The 18342-nt window shown below is 38.0% G+C and overlaps 1 pseudogene across 1 annotated transcript in view; it reads right to left on the bottom strand.

The window, feature by feature from the left end:
* LOC311584176 (interferon-induced GTP-binding protein Mx2-like) overlaps positions 1 to 18342 on the bottom strand; it is a 125727-nt pseudogene that overhangs the window by 52314 nt on the left and 55071 nt on the right. The window lies entirely within an intron of this gene.

The following is an 18342-nucleotide window of genomic DNA, read 5'->3' as shown; positions in this document are numbered from 1 at the left end:
GTGTGTGTGTGTGCGTGTGTGTGTGTGTGTGTGTGTGTGTGTGTGTGTAGAGAGAGAGAGAGGGAGAGGGAGAGGGAGAGGGAGAGGGAGAGGGAGAGGGAGAGAGAGAGAGAGAGAGAGAGAGAGAGAGAGAGAGAGAGAGAGAGAGAGAGAAACACACACACACACATATATATAACTTAATTAAATAAAAATAAGAATTTTTAAGAAGCCAAAGCCATGATTCTACAAGAAACCTCCAAAGATGCCACTGAGTTTGTTTTGCACAGGCATCTACTGCTGGGCATGCAGCCTATGCTTAAGAGTAGTTGTTTTCCCAGTGGACTCCCTTAAAGGAACTAAACATTAATTGGCAAATGTTTGTCAGTTGGAGAGTCCTTCTAATGTTAAGAAAGAGGGCCAGTGTGTCCCCTTTGCCTTTTAGCTCTAATAGACCATCTGGTACAGATCTATGCTGGATCTGTGCATGCTACCTAAGTCTCTGAGTTCACATGGGTATCAACCACATTGACTTAGAGTGCCTTGTTTTCTTGGTGTCTTCAATCTCCTTTGGCTCTTAAACTCTTTCTGCCTCTTCTTCAGCAGGGTTATTTGAGCCCTGAGGGGAAGGATTTGATGGACACATTTCTTTCAGGGCTTAGTATTCCAAGGCTTCTCACTATCTGCATAATTTCTGGCTTCAGGTCTCTATATTTGTTTCCATCTTTTGCATGAGGAAGCTTCTCTAATCATGAATGGACAAGACACTTATCCTTGAGTATCACAGAATTCCACTGGGAGTGAGTTTACTGCTATGTTCTTTTAGTAGTAGTAGTAGTAGTATTCAGTTTTACCTGGGCTATCCAGTCTCCGGCTCTGGGTAACCCAAGAAATATGGACTCCATCTCATGGAGTGGGCTTTAAGTCATATTAGATACTAGTTGGTTACTCCCATAAGTTGTGTGTCACCGTTGCACAATCATGTCCTGCAACATTGTCAGTCAAGGAGTTTGTGGTTGGGTTGATGTTTATGTTTCTTCTCCTTTGTTTGTGTGCAGAGTCCTTTCCTATACCAAATACAATAGCATGTAAGGATGAAGGCTCCATGAACACACCCGTTGCATTTCTTCATGACCAATGAACTTTGTAGGTGTTATCTTCAACAATGGAGCCTTACTTTCAGTTTGTGCAGAGAAAACTATCTTGGAACTGTCTTGGAAACAGCCTGGTTGTTTTGGGTCTTCCAACTGGGACCCCGAAATAACCCATTGCTGGTACTGGAAATGTCATTTGATGACAAAAGATGTCCAGTTGTGGTTCTGACTCCCCTATTATTAGGAGATTTCATTTAAATGGGTGTGTGGGTGTGTGGATGTGTGCGTGCGAGGGCACGTGCACATACATATGAACATTTAAATGAATGATCATTTAAATATATGTTTTCTTTACCTCATGAGCCATTTTGTTGTTTCATTGAGGGCTTATTTACAATGCCAAACATCAAATATTCTATGAATATTGATATTGGTCCTTACCAATTAGCAACCTAAGAATTCTAAGTTTGCATTAGGTAATCCAGTTCTGGTTATTAAAGCACAGTCTCTCGCTTTTGATAAGATGTGTTCAAAGGCTGGCTAGGCATTTCAGCAGACAAGTTTTACCTTCCCCTTGGAAGTCAGAACTATAGCTATTTCTGTGATTAGGGCTCTGAATTGTGGTCCAACAATATCATCATCATTTTCATGGATCAATCCTGAAGTCTTCCTGTGTTATCTGGTTCTCTATGCTTTTTTAAGTCCCCCAAGTGAAAGGAAAAGATGCAAAAAAGGAATTTGTTAAAACGTAAACCAAAGATGGAAAATGCTTAAGTCCTTAGTCCCTGAATTGCTAAATGGATCTTTTCACTGTTCACCACACTCTATATCACACTAACAAGGAATCATGACTGTTGAGTTAATCCATGGAAATTTAGGGAGGTTTTTTTTCTTCATTTCAACATGCTCATCCTTATTAAACATACTAAAGTGAGTATTATATCAACATAAATTAATACTTTTTACTCTTTTATAATCTTATAAGCTTTCTTCATTTCTCCATACTACCAACTACCCAACTTTAGGAATATGTTTTATTATACTTCCTAAGAATACTTCTAGCGTTACTTGCAATTATCTGACTAAAATATATATTTATTTTTTATCATCTCTTCTTTTCATTAGTTAGTCCACAGTGCAAAGCTGGATCCCAAAGGTAGCCCACATAACTACTTGTCTATTTTGTGTTCATATATATAATTAATAATTTTATTAAGAACATAAAATAAAAAATGCCATAAACCTTTACACACCTATTAGCTCAGAAATAGAATTACCACAACTAGTTCTTTTAATAAATTATGTCTTTGTTTATCCTTTTCATAAAGAGTGACTCTTTTGTATCTGAAACTTAATGATGTAATCCTGATCACTTTGAAGCAAACATCTATGTTTGAAGAATAGTAATACAGTTTTACATATGTGTTGACATGCTCTTGATGAATACAAATCAGTGAAATGCATGCTATTTTTCATGTTCTCATCTTAACCATTTTAATTAGTACTAAACTTTAATGGTAACTGAAAGAAATGATTTGGATTCATTCATTTTCACTGATCCTCCACTTATCGGCTAGAGCACAATTTATCTCTTATTGTTTTAGTGAACATTGAGGTTTCTCTACATTTTTGTTTTGCAATCATTTATTATTTAAAATTTCCCTATAATTGTCTTCTTACATATATGTAGAACAATTTTTCTACAGTGAGTTAATAAGACATATACCTTCCTTATTACAGACTGCCGGTCAAGATAAACTAGTTTCACAGTAATAACTAAAATTCTAAAAACCACAGGGATCTTTGTTTCGATTTGATTTGACTTGATTTGATTTTTCGAAACAGGGTTTCTCTGCGTAGCCTTGGCTGTCCTTGACTAGCTTTTTAGATCAGGCTGGCCTCAAACTCACAGAGCTCCGCCTGCCTCTGCCTCCCTGAGTGAGGTAATGATAGGCTAAATCACAGTATTTTAATGCATAACCCTTGAGGATCTCTCTACCATGAAGCAGTGCAGTTGATGTCAGCATTCAGAATGTCTTTATTGCGCAGACACTTTTCTTCACTATAACCTCAGAAGAGCCCTGTACCAAAGTGAGACAGTGAGTGGAGCCTTGCATAGTAACTCCGGTGCATGGCTTGGAGTTGAAACGTGTCACTTCTATCAGACTGCAATTGCCAATAGGATTTACATGCAGTCAGCATTAGGCAACAGAGAATTTCTTCCCTCTAGGCAGGATGGAGGAACTGAATGTGTACCTTTAATCGTATTTTATGACTTACTTTAAATTAATACAACTTAATATTAATGTAAAATTCTATCTATAATTCCAAAAGTTTCTCCACGTGTTACTTCAAAAGTGTTAATTATGCTTCACGTTATTGTCAACGATTGACATTGTCAGACATTTTTATTTTTTGTCTTTCTGGTAGGGTGAGCATTAAGTAGCATTTTATTGTGGTTTTAATTTGCCTCTCCATGGCTGATAACAGAAATGGCTGATATTTCACGTATTTCCACTTCTATGACATATTTTACTGTTGGCACATTTTCCTATCAAGTTGTCATTTTCTCTTTGATGTGTAGTTTAAATTTTTTTTTTTTACTTTAGACTTTAATTCAATGTCACTTATGTGCTGTAAATATCTCTATAGAGCATGTGGCTTGTGGCTTCATTTACATTTATGGTGCTTTTCAATGTAAGTCATGTTTAATGTTGACAACGTATCTTTATTTTTTCTCTCCTCTGATATTTGGCTTCGTTTCTTGCTCAAAACTTCTTCATAGTCTCAAGTTAGGAAAACAATATTTAGTAAAGATTTAAATTTTTTCATTTTGTACCTAGTTATTTATTTCACCTATAACTAATTATAGAAATGAAAGGGCAGCTTGAGTTGTCCATACCACCCCCAAATCCCTCAATCATTTCAACAGCGCTCTATTTTTATAGTCTTCATACAGCTATTCTCTTTATTGAGCCTGATATGTATTCTTATCACCTGATAGTATGAAGTTAAATCCTGTAGCTTGATAATGGCTTTTTCCCACTTGTCTTTCAAGTGCCTGTTGTTGTTGTTCTTGTTGTTGTTGTTTAGGTCTTTTTTATTATAATTTATTCATAGTACATCCCAATTGTTAACCCTTATATGTATCATCCTGTTCCCACCCTCCTTCCCTCTTCAACCCTATTTCCCTCCTTAGATCTCTACATGGGTGGGGAGGGTTGAACCATGGCCTATCAGGTCTCATCTGGATAGCCTGCATCCCCTTCCCCTGTGTTCCCTCATGGTCTCTCCATCAATGGAACGTGATCAAATCAGAAGCACCAGAATTATGTAAGAGGCAGTCCCCACTACCTCATAATCGTGGAGAATGAGCTGTCTATTGGCTAATGTGAACAAAGGGTCTAGGCTCATAGCAAACATTGTCCTTGGTTGGTGCAACAGTTTTTGCAGGCCACCCTGGGTCAAGATCTTCTGGCTCCTGAACCCTTCAGGCCCTTCCATCCCCCACTCTCCCATACCATTTTCAGCACTCCATCCAGAGTCCAGCAGCAAGTCCCAGCATCTGCCACAATCTCCCACTGGCTGGAGTCTCTCAGAGGATGTGTATGTTGGGCTAATATCCACTTATAAGTGAATATATACCATGCATGTCTTTCTGGGTCTGGGTTAACTGACTCAAGATGGTCTTTTCTAATTCCAGCCATTTGTCCAAGATTTTCTCTTTTTTTATTAGTTGAGTAGTATTCCACTGTGTAAATGTACAACAGTTTCATTATCCATTCTTTGATTAAGGGACATTTAGGTTGTTTCCAGGTTGTTGCTATTACAAATAAAGTTGTTATGAACATAGTTGATCAAATGTCCTTGTTGTATGGTGGAGCATCTTTCTGGTATATATGCCCAGGAGAGGTATAGCTGGGCCTTGTGGTAGGACTCTTCTCAATTTTCTGAGAAAGCAGAAAGTTGATCTCCAAAGTGGTCGTACAAGTTTGTACTACCACCAGCAATGGAGGAGTATTCTCCCTTTTCCACATCCTCATCATCCTGTGCTGTCGCTTGAATTTTTTATCTTAGTCATTCTGGTAAGTGTAAGATAGAATCTCAGAATCATTTTGATTTGCATTTCCCTAATAACTAAGGACATTGAGCATTTCATTAAGTGTTTCTCAGCCATCCAATAGTCCTCTGTTAAGAATTCTGTTTTTCTACATGTAGACATCCAGTTAGACAAGCACCATTTGTTGAAGATGCTATCTTTTTTCAATTGTATGGTTTTGGCTTCTTTGTCAAAAGTCAATTGTCTATAGTTGTGTAGGTTTCTTTCTGGGTCTTTGATTCAATTCCATTGGTCAACCAGCCTATTTCCATGCCAGTACCATGTTGCTTTTATTACTGCTGCTATATAGTACAGCTTGAGATTAGGGATGGAGATTCCTCCCTAAGATCTTTTATTGTATAGGATTCTTTGGATATTCTGAGGTTTTTGTTTTTCCATATGAACTTGAGAATTGATCTTTCAAGATCTGTGAAGAATTGTGTAGGTATTTTGATAGGGATGGCACTGAATCTGTATATTGCTTTTGGTAAAATGGCCATTTTTACTATGTTGATTCTTCTGATCAATGAGTATGGGAGATCTTTCCATCTTCTGATATCTTCCCCAATTTCTTTCTTCAGAGACCTGATTTTTTTTCACACAAGTCTTTCACTTGCTTACTTGTAGCTACAACGAGATACTTTATATTACTTGTGGCTATTGTGAAATGGGTAGCTTCTCTAATTTCTTTCTTATCCCATTTATAATTTGTGTACAGGAAGGCTACTGACTTTTTAAAATTAATCTTGTATCCAGCCACTTTGCTTAAGGTGTTTATCAGCTGTAGGAGTTCTCTGGTGGACTGGTGGATTTTTGGGGGTCACTTATATACACTATCATATCATCTGCAAATACTGATACTTTGACTTCTTCCATTCTGATGTGGATCTCCTTGATTTCCTTTCATTGTCTTATTGCTCTACCTAGAACTTCGAGTACTATATTGAAGAGCTATGGAGAGAGTGGATAGCTTTGGCTAGCCCCTGATTTTAGTGGAATTTCTTTATTTCTCTATTTAACTTGATATTAGCTATCAACTTGCTGCATATAACCTTTATTACATTTAGGTATGTGCCTTTATCTCTGATCTCTCTAAGAGTTTAAAGATGAATGGGTGTTGGATTTTGTCAAAAAAATTTTTAGCATCTTAGGAGATGATTATGTGGTTTTTTTCTTTCAGGTGTTTATATGGTGGATTTTATTGATGGATTTTCACATATTGAACCACCCCTGCATGCTTGGGATGACACCTACTTGGCTATGTTAAATGGTAGTTTTGATGTATTCTCGGATTCAGTTTACAAGTCTATTATTGAGTATTTTTGCATCAGTGTTCATAAGAGAAATTGGTCTGAAATTTTCTTTGTTGGGTCTTTGTGTGGTTTATGTATTAAGGTGACTGTGGCCTCGTAGAATGTGTTTGGTAATGTTTCTTCTGTTTCTATTTTGTGGAATAGTTTGAAGAGAATTGATATTAGCTCTTCTTTGAAAGTCTGGTATAATTCTGTCCTGAAACTATCAGACCCTGCACTTTTTTGAGTCAGGAGACTTTTGATGACTTGGGTTCCTGGTTTGCGTATATATCCTATACTCCCAGGATGTTTCTGAGAGCTGGTACTCAATTATCAATCAAAATAAATAAACTTATCTGCTTTCATTAAATTTCTCTTTTAGCAAATATGTGAGCAATAACAAATTAGTACATACTATGACAACAGTTGAAACATGAGGATTCAAATTTCAGGAGAAGCCATTTTGAAGAAGGGAAGTCTCTAATCCAAGCAGGCACCTGAAGGCAAGATCATTCAAGCATGTGGAGCCAGAAGTGATGCATGGCAGAAAGGTCTGAGTTTTACATTTCTCATGTGCACGTGTGGTTTATATACTTTACAAATGGTTGGAGTTTTCTAGGAAGATGATCTTGTTCTTCCTTAAAATTGCCTAAGCAATTCTTGTCTGTTTGCTTTTGTATATAAACATTTGGAAATAAGTTCTTCAGAAGATAACCTTCTGCAGTATTTATTTACTTATTACAGGACTATTAGCAAAGTCAATCTCTTGAGCCCTGATCATTTCCAACCTTTCCCCCGTTGTTCTCTCAAACACGTGTTTCAGTCCATGGGCTATCTGGGTCGTCACAATGGTGCGGTTTTTTGTTTTTTGTTTCGCTTTGGTTTTGGTTTTTGTTTTGTTTCTTTTTTAGCATGCCCTCTCTTACTTATTACTTAAAAGTTGTTAGGTGTAGACATCTATGTAAGCTTTTCTCTATAATTAGGACATGGCCTTTTGTTATGTGATTGTTATGTCCCAAGTACATGACTGACAATTGTGTGGGTTAAGAGAGTTTGGATCAGGCACGACTTGACTGGCCTGAATAATATTGTAAAATATAGTTGAATTAAGGCAAGGCACAGTCCTTTAAAACCTGTGACCTGCAAAATTGGATATGTCCGTATAGTCCCAGATAATACTGTTATTGGCAAAAATGTGGGACCAACATCCCTTTATGACTCTCTGGGAACTTTTACAATGGTCTTAATACAGTTCTGTTTGGTTCCTACAGTTCAATGATGAGAAGACACTCGTTATTACCTAGTGTTAAACAAAACATCCTATGTATTGAATTGAGTCTTAAATGCAGGTAACAGGACAGATCAGATGAAATCTGCCATCCAAGAGTTCTATTTTCATGTTCCCTCTTACCTATAAAGGTGCCCTCCTGATTCAGTGAGCATATTAATTGCTCTGTTTGTGAGGAGTCTTATGCCTTAGAAAAAACTTGGCTGACCAGCCTATGAACCCAAATCATCTATTTTTGTATTGATTTAGCACTGACTCTCTTAACCTATTAAAGCACCTAATTTTGTTGGGTTATATAGCCTGGTGAAATTTCTTTTATATTTATTGCACCTTCCTAAAGCCCCATGAAGTAAATGATCATAAATGACAGTTGCAAAAGTTGTGTTCCAAACTTCTCTATTGGAGTTATTGGACAGTGTTCTCAGGCAGTGGCCAGCTGAGCCATTGCATGTAAATGTATATTGATAATTAATTCATCTGAGTTCTGTTTTGTCATTTATTCACGTCCTCCCTTATACTGTGTCAGGTATTACAGAAAAAATGTTGTTGTGATCTTTCTACAATTATATTTTCTCATATTTGTGTGTTTTACAGTGCTGGGATTATTCTTCTCACATTCCAATTCCAAGTTCACAATACAATTTCATTCCTCCTTTCCCCCACACCAAATGTATTTCTAAAAATGATGGCAAGAAAAACTTGCTTCTCTGAAAAACACCATTAAGAAAATTCATTCTATTTGTTTTTAGGCCAACATTGCCCATTTAGCAGACAATTTTATTGAGCTATGTACACTGAAGTGTGCATCTTTTTGAAAGTTCATTGTACGGTGACTCCAGCATCACTTTCTGGCTATGGACCATGAGGAGAAAATGTGAGGCTTTAAAGTGTGTAGCTTTCAGAACTAATTCCTACCCATAATCCCACTGGATCATATGGCATTGGCATGCTGTTCTCCCACCCCTCCACCCCCACCTCTCTTGTCTTGACTCCCAGTAATTTCAAAATCTAAGATCTGGCATTTGCTGACCCAAGCTTGTAAGACATATATATATAAAGGTACTATAAGTATTTTCTAAGACATTACCTACATTAAAAGTTTTTAGCATGCTTATACATTGGCAAGCACCAATATCTTTATTTGAGTAGCTTCCAGACTAGATACTCCCTCTATGCCTTCAGATAGCTAACTCAAATTCATTATTCTAATTAAAAGAAGGCATCTTTAGTGCACGAGCTGATTTTCATGCTTTCCCTACACTCTCACACTGTCCTGTATAGCACCTACACTCTCTCTCCAGCCTCTGCACACATTTATGCTTTCTCTATGCTCTCATGCCACCCTGGGCAAACATTGTGAGAGGACCTGCCTTAACAAACACATCTTAAATTTAATTGCCTTGATCTCCACAGAAAGCACTATTTTAAAATCATAGCTTGCTGCATCCTAAACATAACACTAGCATACAGTTGGGTACTTTATAAATATTTGAATAAGACAGATGAGCTAGATTAGTGGGAAAGGATGATTGACACCAAGCTTGATGACCTGAGATCAATTTCTAGAATGAGGATTGTGCAAGAATAAAAGTCTTAATTCACATTGCCCTCTGATTGTGGCATTTATACAAGCACACACACACGCACACACATTAAAATAAGTGTGAAGCTAAATTTAATTTTTTAATGATAATTTAAAAAGATGTTAAATAATAAATGTTTTTAAAAATTGAAATAAAAGAGCCTGGGAGATGGCTCAGTGGGTAAGAGTGCTTACCACGTACACATGAGAAACTCGGAGAATTCAGATCCTCAGTACCGTAGTAGTGCACAACTCAGAACTGGGCCACAGACAGATGGATCCAGCCAGCCAGCCTCACCAAAACACTGAGCTCTGGAAGTAACAGATCAGGATATTCAATGTCTTTCTCAGGTCTCCACACATGTACACACAGGTGCATGCACATGCATACCAAAGTGCGCACACATAAACACATACACTATACATATACATGCAACACACACACAACACACATGAAACAACAGGAGTAAAAATGAGTCTTATCCTAAAATAAGATTAATGTTATCTTGATGACATTTTTAAAATAACAAAACACATGGGTGGAAAACAGGAAAAGGTGACAAGAGCTGACATGAAATCCTACCTGTCCTGAGATCTCGGAACCATTCAACCATCTCACACTCGCTGTGCACGGAACCTACAAGTGGTTGCGCAGTGTGCTTACATGTTGAAGCTGGGCTGCTTACAGCGAACAGAGTCTGCCAATGGTTAATAAGACTCTGAACTCCTTAAAACAAAGAAGAATTTTGGGAACAAATGCTTTACCAGAATAAGATACTCGTGGTCACCAATTAGCGCGCTGTGAATGAAAGCCCAGTACTGAGCAGTTTATTCTTCTTCTTTAGATTTCTGAGCACACTCAGTCGCATCTACCTTCCACCTGGACGTGGAGGTTGATCCAGTGCAGACATGCCCCAGAGGAATTGCTCAGAGGTGTCAGATGGGGATGTTTCTGTGAACATCTTCACACTGTTCAGCAGTTGTGATTTTTTTTCATGGGCATCCACATCCTGGCAATATATCCCTGGATTTGACTGTAATCTTGCTGCTGAGCTCACCTGCAGGCCTCATAAACTTGTTTTAGTATAGCCAGGCACAGAGTGCTACCCCATAGCATCCATTTGAGAACACATCCAAACAGGCACCTCATGCTGATAAATATTTTCAAAGGGGGACAACAGTCTGTTGAATGAACACACAGCATCACAAGGCCATGGAGTGGCCGCATCCTTATTGCTGTTCTAACTGGATTAGCTATTCCCAGTGTGTACTAGGTCTTATGGGACACCTTGTAGTCTCTCTTGAATTTTATACCATATTCACCATAAAATAATGAATATTTCTTATACTTTTGATTATTTTTTAATGTTATATATAAAAAATTGTAGCTATAGTTTAAATTTTTTTCTGGTTTAAAAGTGCAAAGAATAACTGAATCTCAGTATTTAGCTGACTAGTGAGTAATTAAATGATGTATAATCAATATAGTTTCCTTCACAACTAAGTTCCTCAGGATCAGTTTTCAGGCGTTGTAGTGGATTAAATAGGAGTCCTTTATAAAGTATGCTCATATTTATTCCCAGTAACTATGAAAATAATAATATAACTTTATTTGGCCAAAGGATTTTTGTAGACAAAACTAGGGGCATTAAGTTGTTATTACCCCAAGTTATCAAGTGGCTCTTAATTCCAAAATCTGGCAATCCATGAGAAACAGAATACCATTTGAAAAAAGAGACATGGGTCACAAGTAAAGGAGTGCCTGGAGAGGGAGAGACAGCGAGACAGAGAGACAGAGAGAGACAGAGAGAGAGAGAGTAAGAGAGAGACAGACAGACAGAGACAGAGACAGAGAGAGAGAGACAGAGAGATGTCTATACCTTGTTGACAGGGTTGTAAGTTTTAGGTCACTGAGCTGGCTTAAGTCTGGCACAGCAGCACTAGTTTGCACTGGAAATGTTGTCACCTGAAAGGCACTATATGCTCTGTGGTACAGGGCTGTCAGTAAGACACACAGAGTGACCAAGAAGCCACCAATACTTTACTTCAGGATTCTCAATTATAAAAAATCCGTGCTGAGGAATATCGGCCCTGTGTTGGTTTATTCGTTATTTTAAACAGATTTGCCTTATTTAAGGAGGCTTTGGTCACAATTGATTACTTTGCTCTGTGTTTCCATTTTACCCTCTGTTACTCATCCATTTCCCCATCACTCCAGGATACTTCATATCCCTGAAGAGGAAGTGATGGGAATTTGAGATTAAGATGTAATTTCATTGGGATCATTGGATATATTGTGTGGTCTTAACTTATTTGTATATTGTTATTACTTCTCATCAGCTACATGAATTGTTTCCAGGAATCTTCCCACCAAACGCATTGATAACTAATTGGATAAGTTACCCACAATTCAGGTCCAGACATAGCATCATCCAAAGATAATGCCGTGGCATTTCTGAACCAAATATATGTTAGTGGAAGAGGAGCAACCTAGTTTCAAAATTATAAAGTCATAAGTTTGTCTGAAAATAAGTCTTTCCATCTAACATAAACATAAAAATCAATGAGAAGTTATGTGTATAAAAATTTCTTCTCTATCAGGGATTTCATGTCATAACAATGAGATGTATATGCTTTAAAAAATCTACTCTCAAATCTCTGGTGGAAATCACAGTGAGGGACTAAGCTATGTGTTTGTAGGGCAGCTCTGAAGGCAGCAAGCAGGGCAGTATAAAGTCTGGTGTCTTCTACCACCCAGTTCTCAATGACAGGAAAGGAAGGTCTGCCAGTATGCCAGAAGAAACTGTTATTTCTATAGACATGTATGTTACAAAACTATAGATACAGGGAAAGTTGACTTTACATTATACGGTCTGGCCACGTGTGACAATGTGTGGCTTTAATTCCGGAACTAAGTCTGCAGAGGCTGGCAGATCGCTGAGGTGGAGGCCAACCTAGTCTATATATAGTAAGTAATAGGGCTACTGAGTGAGACCCTCTCTCAAAACAGAAAATTGTACAGCAGAAAATATATATATATAAAAAACTAGCTTAAAGTGTAATTATAGAATGGTGTAGTACACTCTATTTTAAAACATAATGCTGTTTTTAATTCTTCAATTGTTGTGATATATAACATTATTTAATGAAAAAGAGGTCATAAATTTGAAAAAGAGCAAGGAGGGTTATTGAAATGATTTGGAGGGAGGAAAATAAGAGAAATAATTTAATTTTTAAATTTTGTTTTCATAGACATTAATTTTAATAGCTGAATGTTTTATGATTTCACTTTCAAAATGAATAGTCATATTGCTATAGCAATTCTTTTTTTTTTTTTTTTTTTTTTTTTTTTTTTTTATTTATTTTTTTAATTAATTTATTCATATTACATCTTGATTGTTAGCCCTTCCCCTGTTTCCTCCCATTCCTCCCTCCCTCCCACTTCCCCCCTTCTCCCCTCCCCTATGTCTGTGATTGAGGGAGACTTCTTCCCCCTATGTATGCTCTAAGATTATTGAGTCTCTTCTTGGTAACTTGCTATCCTTCTTCTGAGTGCCACCAGGCCTCCCCATCCAGGGGACATGGTCAGAAAAGGGGCACCAGAGTTCACGTGAGAATCAGATCTCACTCTCCACTCAACAGTGGAGAATATCGTGTTCGTCGGCTAGGTCTTGGTAGGGGTTCGAAGTTTACTGCCTATTTCTCCTTGGCTGGTGCTTTAGTTTGAGGAGGACCCCAGGACCCAGATCTGCCTGTCATAAAGTTCTTCTTGTAGGTTTCCAGGACCCTGTTCATAGCTGCTTTATACACAATAGCCAGAACATGGAAACAGCCTAAGTGTCCCTCAGTAGAAGAATGGACTAAGAAACTATGGTACATTTACACTATGGAGTATTACTCAGCTATTAAAAACGAGGAATTCCCGAAATTTGTGGACAAATGGATTGACCTAGAAATTATCATAATGAGTGAGTTCACCCAGAAGCAAAAAGAGACAAACGGTATATACTCACTTATATCAAAACACTAGTCCAAGGGATATGTCCCATGAAAAACCTTACTTACCAAGAAAGTGGGTCAGAGGAGAGGACATCCTATTGAGACTTTAGGCGAGAGTAGCATGGAAGAATGCTATAGCAATTCTTACACTTTTTTCCTTTTCTTGGTCCCACTGAATTGTGTGTGTGTGTGTGTGTGTGTGTGTGTGTGTGTGTGTGTGTGTGTTCCATTCTTCACAACACTTGAGCCTGACTTTGCTGCCAGGTTACCATGTTATAATTTTTTTAATATACTGTGTCCCCTGGGGGTATTAGCAAAAAAATAGAAATATGATCTTTACTGTATATAAAAAGAAATTCTCTATTTTGGAGCATCATTTTGGTTGCTTTCAAGTATATATCATTCTGTTAGACTAGCAACAATGCTCTAGATTGTTATCTTTTAAAATTTCACTACTTTACATGTATTATTTCAAATTTCCCCTGATGTAAACATATGCACCACAAGCATCAACATCAATTTTTAGATGTGAATATAAGATATAATGATTATCTAGCCTAACAAATCCACATATTTCAAGTTAGATCTTGAGAATTTTGTCTCCTTCATATAACTTCTAAATGTTTGAGATTTTTTAAGGGGCAAAAGTTCAAAAGGCTTTATTAACTTTTTGTTTTATTTATTTCTTTTTTTGAGACAAGATCTCAAGTAGCTCAGGCTAGTTTCAAGTTCAGTATGTAGCTAAGGATGACCTTGAACTTATCCTCCTGTCTGCACCTCCAGAGGACTGGGATTGGGGATTGCAGACACGCACCACAGCACCTGGTTTATGTGACTCTGGATCCAGTGCAGGGCTTTAGGCACACAGGGCAAGCACTTTGCCAACTGAGCAACACCCCCAGCTGAACTCACATTTTTTTTTTAGTCCAAACTAACAATTTGGTATCCAGTTTCCTGTCTGAATCAGCTTACTCTGGTCAAAATGGAAGCTAGAAATGATTTTCGGAGGTTGGGGAAGCAGTCTGAGTGAAGACGTTGTCCTGCAGAAAAGTTTCAGTGCCTGTGTTTGTGGTCCCCTGGGAGTCAAGCAATAGCTTCCATTTTTTTTTTTTTTTTTTGCAGACATGATTTTATTGCACAGTAATATGTCAATATTCTATTTGTGTTCATTAATATTCAGGTGATTACAGTATCATTATATTTTAACCATTTCCTTAAGAAGTATTTACAAATATTTGGAAGACTCAGTTTTATCTGGTTTGAATTAGCCTGGGTAAATTTACATAACTGATGCTATCCTGTAAAGGTGACGTAGCATGCTCAACCTCCTTAGTCATCAGGGAAATGCAAATCAAAACAACTCTGAGATTCCATCTTACACCCATCAGAATGGCTAAGATCAAAAATTCAAGCGACACCACATGCTGGCGAGGATGTGGGGAGAGAGGAACACTCCTTCATTGCTGGTGGGAATGCAAACTAGTACAACCACTTTGGAAATCTATCTGGTGCTATCTCAGAAAAATGGGAATAGGGCTTCCTCAAGACCCAGCTATTCCACTCCTTGGAATATATCCAGAAGATGCTCCAGCACACAACAAGAAAATTTGCTCAACCATGTTCATAGCAGCCTTATTCATAATAGCCAGAACATGGAAACAGCCGAAGTGTCCCTCAATAGAAGAATGGATAAAGAAACTGTGGTACATATACACTATGGAATACTATTCAGCTATTAAAAACAAGGACTTCCCGAAATTTGTGGATAAATGGATTGAGCTAGAAATGATCATAATGAGTGAGTTAACCCAGAAGCAGAAAGACTCAAATGGTATATACTCACTTATATCTGCATATTAGCCCAAGGGGCATGTCCCACGAAAGCCTTCACTTACCAGGAAACTGAGACAGAGGAGAGGACATTCTAATGGGATTCTAGATGAGAGAATCATGGGAGAAAGGCATTTATGGTGCTCTAGTAAGCGAGGGAAGGGAGAGCTAACCAAAGCAGGAATCCCTGGCAAAGACTGGGCTTGGAGCTTGCCTCCCTGTCGCATAAGGATAAAGGCCTGCAGCCTCTGTTGTATTCCTGTCCTGTGAACCCACAATTTTCTAAGATCAGCTTCTATGAGTCTAGCAAATCCTGTTTGTGTAAAATTGACTAAGTTGAATATCATTCCAAAAATGTGAACTTTCCTAAAAGAAAAAAAAATGGCACTGCCTTCTTAAATTCAATATGTCAGGACTTATCTTGAGGTTCCTTGCCTTTCAGCCCCAATTCTGATGCTGGGAGAGGCACAGCAGTGCCTGTCACAGGAAACGAAGACAGAGGGAGGCAGGTGAGGCATCCAAGAACCTTTGCTTCCTTGTTGCCCCTGAAATGTGTCACTTCTTTCATTCTGAAGAATCTAAGTCCCTGGTACTAAATTGGTAAGAATTGTGAGAGTAAGAATCCAAATGAGTGGCATTTCTTAAAGTCTGTAGAGCCTCTTTAGGTGACTAGCAAATGCTAAGGTGTGCTGTCACCACAGTGCGCCCCTCATGCTGAAAGAAAGTGACCTTGTTTCTAGATTGTTCTCTCAAAAAAGAACAATGCAGTACATTCTTTAATACAATCTCTGTGTGTGTGTGTGTCTGTCTGTCTGTCTATCTGTTTGTCTGTGTGTCTGTGTAGTAGTAGTAGATTGTGAGTATATGTATGTATGTATGTATGTATGTATGTATGCATGTGTGTATGCATGTATGTGTGTATGTGTGTATGTATGTATGTATATGTATGCATATGTGTGTATGTATGTATGTATGTATCTATTTATCTACCTACCTACCTACCTATTTATTCTTCTCTCATACAGTACATCCAAACTATAGTTTCTCCTCCCAGTTCCCTTCATCCCCACCTTCCCTTTCCCCCAAATCCACTACTCCTTCATCTCCCTTCAGAAGAGAGCAGGTATCCCAGGGGAATCAACCGAACACGGCATAACAAAATGCAATAAGAACTCAGCATAAACCCTCATACCAAAGCTGAATGAGGAAAAGTGTCCCAGAAGCAGACAAAAGAGTCAGAGGCAAACCAACTCCCATTGTCAGGAGTCCCATGGGGATATCAAGCTACCCAGTCATAAAGCATATGCAGAAGGCCTAGGTCTGACCCATGCAGGCTCTCTGACTGCCGCTTCAGCCTCTATGAGTCCCTGTGAGCCCCACTTATTGATTCTGTGAGCCATGTTCTCCTGGTATCCTTGACCCCTCTGGCTCCTACAACCCTTCCTCCTCCTCTTCTGTAGGATCCTCTGAGCTTTGTCTAATGTTTGGCTGTGAGTCTCCGCATTTGCATCAGTAGCTGGATGAAACCACTCTGATGATAACTGGGCTAAGCACCAATCTATGAATATATCAGAATAGCATAAGGAATCAATCCACTGACATTTTTCTGGGGTTGGGGTTTTTAAAGCTTGTTTGTTTGTTTGGAGTTGTGAGTTTTTGTTTGTTTGGTTGGTTAGTTGGTTGGTTAGTTGTTTTTTGTTTTTGTTTGTTTTGGTTTGTTTTGTTTTGGTTTGGTTTGGTTTTGGCTAGCCATGTTTAGTTATATCCTAGGTCTTTTGGATATCTTGGCAGTGTTGTGCTGGGCTTGAGTTCCCAAAAATTTACCTTAAAAGTATTTATATATTGATAAATACATGCTTCAAAACCTAAAGTATTGAAAATACTTACCTACTGATAACCAGTGAAATGATTTACTGATTTAATTGTGATTAAATCACAAAAATATTGCTTTAGTAACTGTGTCTTTAAATATTTGCTCATAGCTTCCTACTTTGGTAGCTATCACATACTGGATGAACTTCACATCTTTCTGATAACTAAAACCCTTAAGTACTTTAAAATTGAAAGGATTTATTTTCAATGTGGTGTCTCAAGGACTAAAAATTTTTAATTATATTGGACTTTAGATAGATAGGTAGGTAGATGGATATAGATAGATAGATGATAGATAGATAGATAGATAGATAGATAGATAGATAGATAGATGGAAGAGATAGATAGATGACAGCTGACATCATGCATATTCCTCAACTTATAATTATTGTTAGTTAAAAGACTAACTCAACACATCATAAACTGGACACATCTACTGTTTCCCCTCTTACCCTTTGAGACAAAGCCTCTCACTGAAACTAGAGCTTACTAACATGGAAAGACTTGTTCCCCAGTGAGGCCCCAGGATCCTCCCATCTCTGCCTCTACAGAGAAAGGACCACAGATGGGCGATGCCACATCTGAGCTTTCACAGGGGTGTTGTGGATATGGACTCTGGTTCTAATGGTTACTTAGCAACTTTTCCAGCTAAGTCCTCTTCACAGCCCTACTGCCTGTATATTTAAATCTCAATTAAATATCCATTTATACTACTATTCCTTTTAAAACCTTCTGTTTTTCCGTATAAAAGGTTTAAGTAGATTGTAGTTAACTTGTGTTAAGTAACTGACTTCTGGATAACTGGATAACCCCTTTTAGTCTATTCCCATTGGAATTTCAACTATCAGAAATGTATAGGTACATGCTCAAGCCTATGTCCTGTCTTCTGCCCCTCCTGATTACCTGCTGGCCATTTCCATCCTGACTCACTACAGGTCCCTTTTATACTACATATAAAACTAAGCAAGACATGGTCTTCACTTGAACCTCTTCTCTGCCTGTATTTTCTACCTTTGTTCATCACACAAGTTTACAACCTAGTAACAAACCAAGGTTTTGCCTCTCCCTGGAACCTCCCATATTTATATAGTAACTTAGCAAGGCTATGTGGTTAAAGAACACCATATTTATTCCAACGCCATAGTAACATCAAACCACACCTTGTTCTACACTGTTAAGTCGCTACCCATCAATCTTACCTGAACTTTCTCTCGAACCCATCTCCCATATGATGACTTCAACAGTTGTGCTAAGCTCAAATGGATCAGTGTCCTTCTTAAAATTATTCAGATGTGTGGTGTGTATGT

Source organism: Acomys minous, assembly GCF_964271855.1.
Source record: "Acomys minous genome assembly, chromosome: 15".
Classification (NCBI taxonomy): Eukaryota; Metazoa; Chordata; class Mammalia; order Rodentia; family Muridae; genus Acomys; species Acomys minous.
The sequence above is the reverse complement of the archived record's forward strand: the minus strand, read 5'-3'. Positions and strand labels throughout refer to the sequence as shown.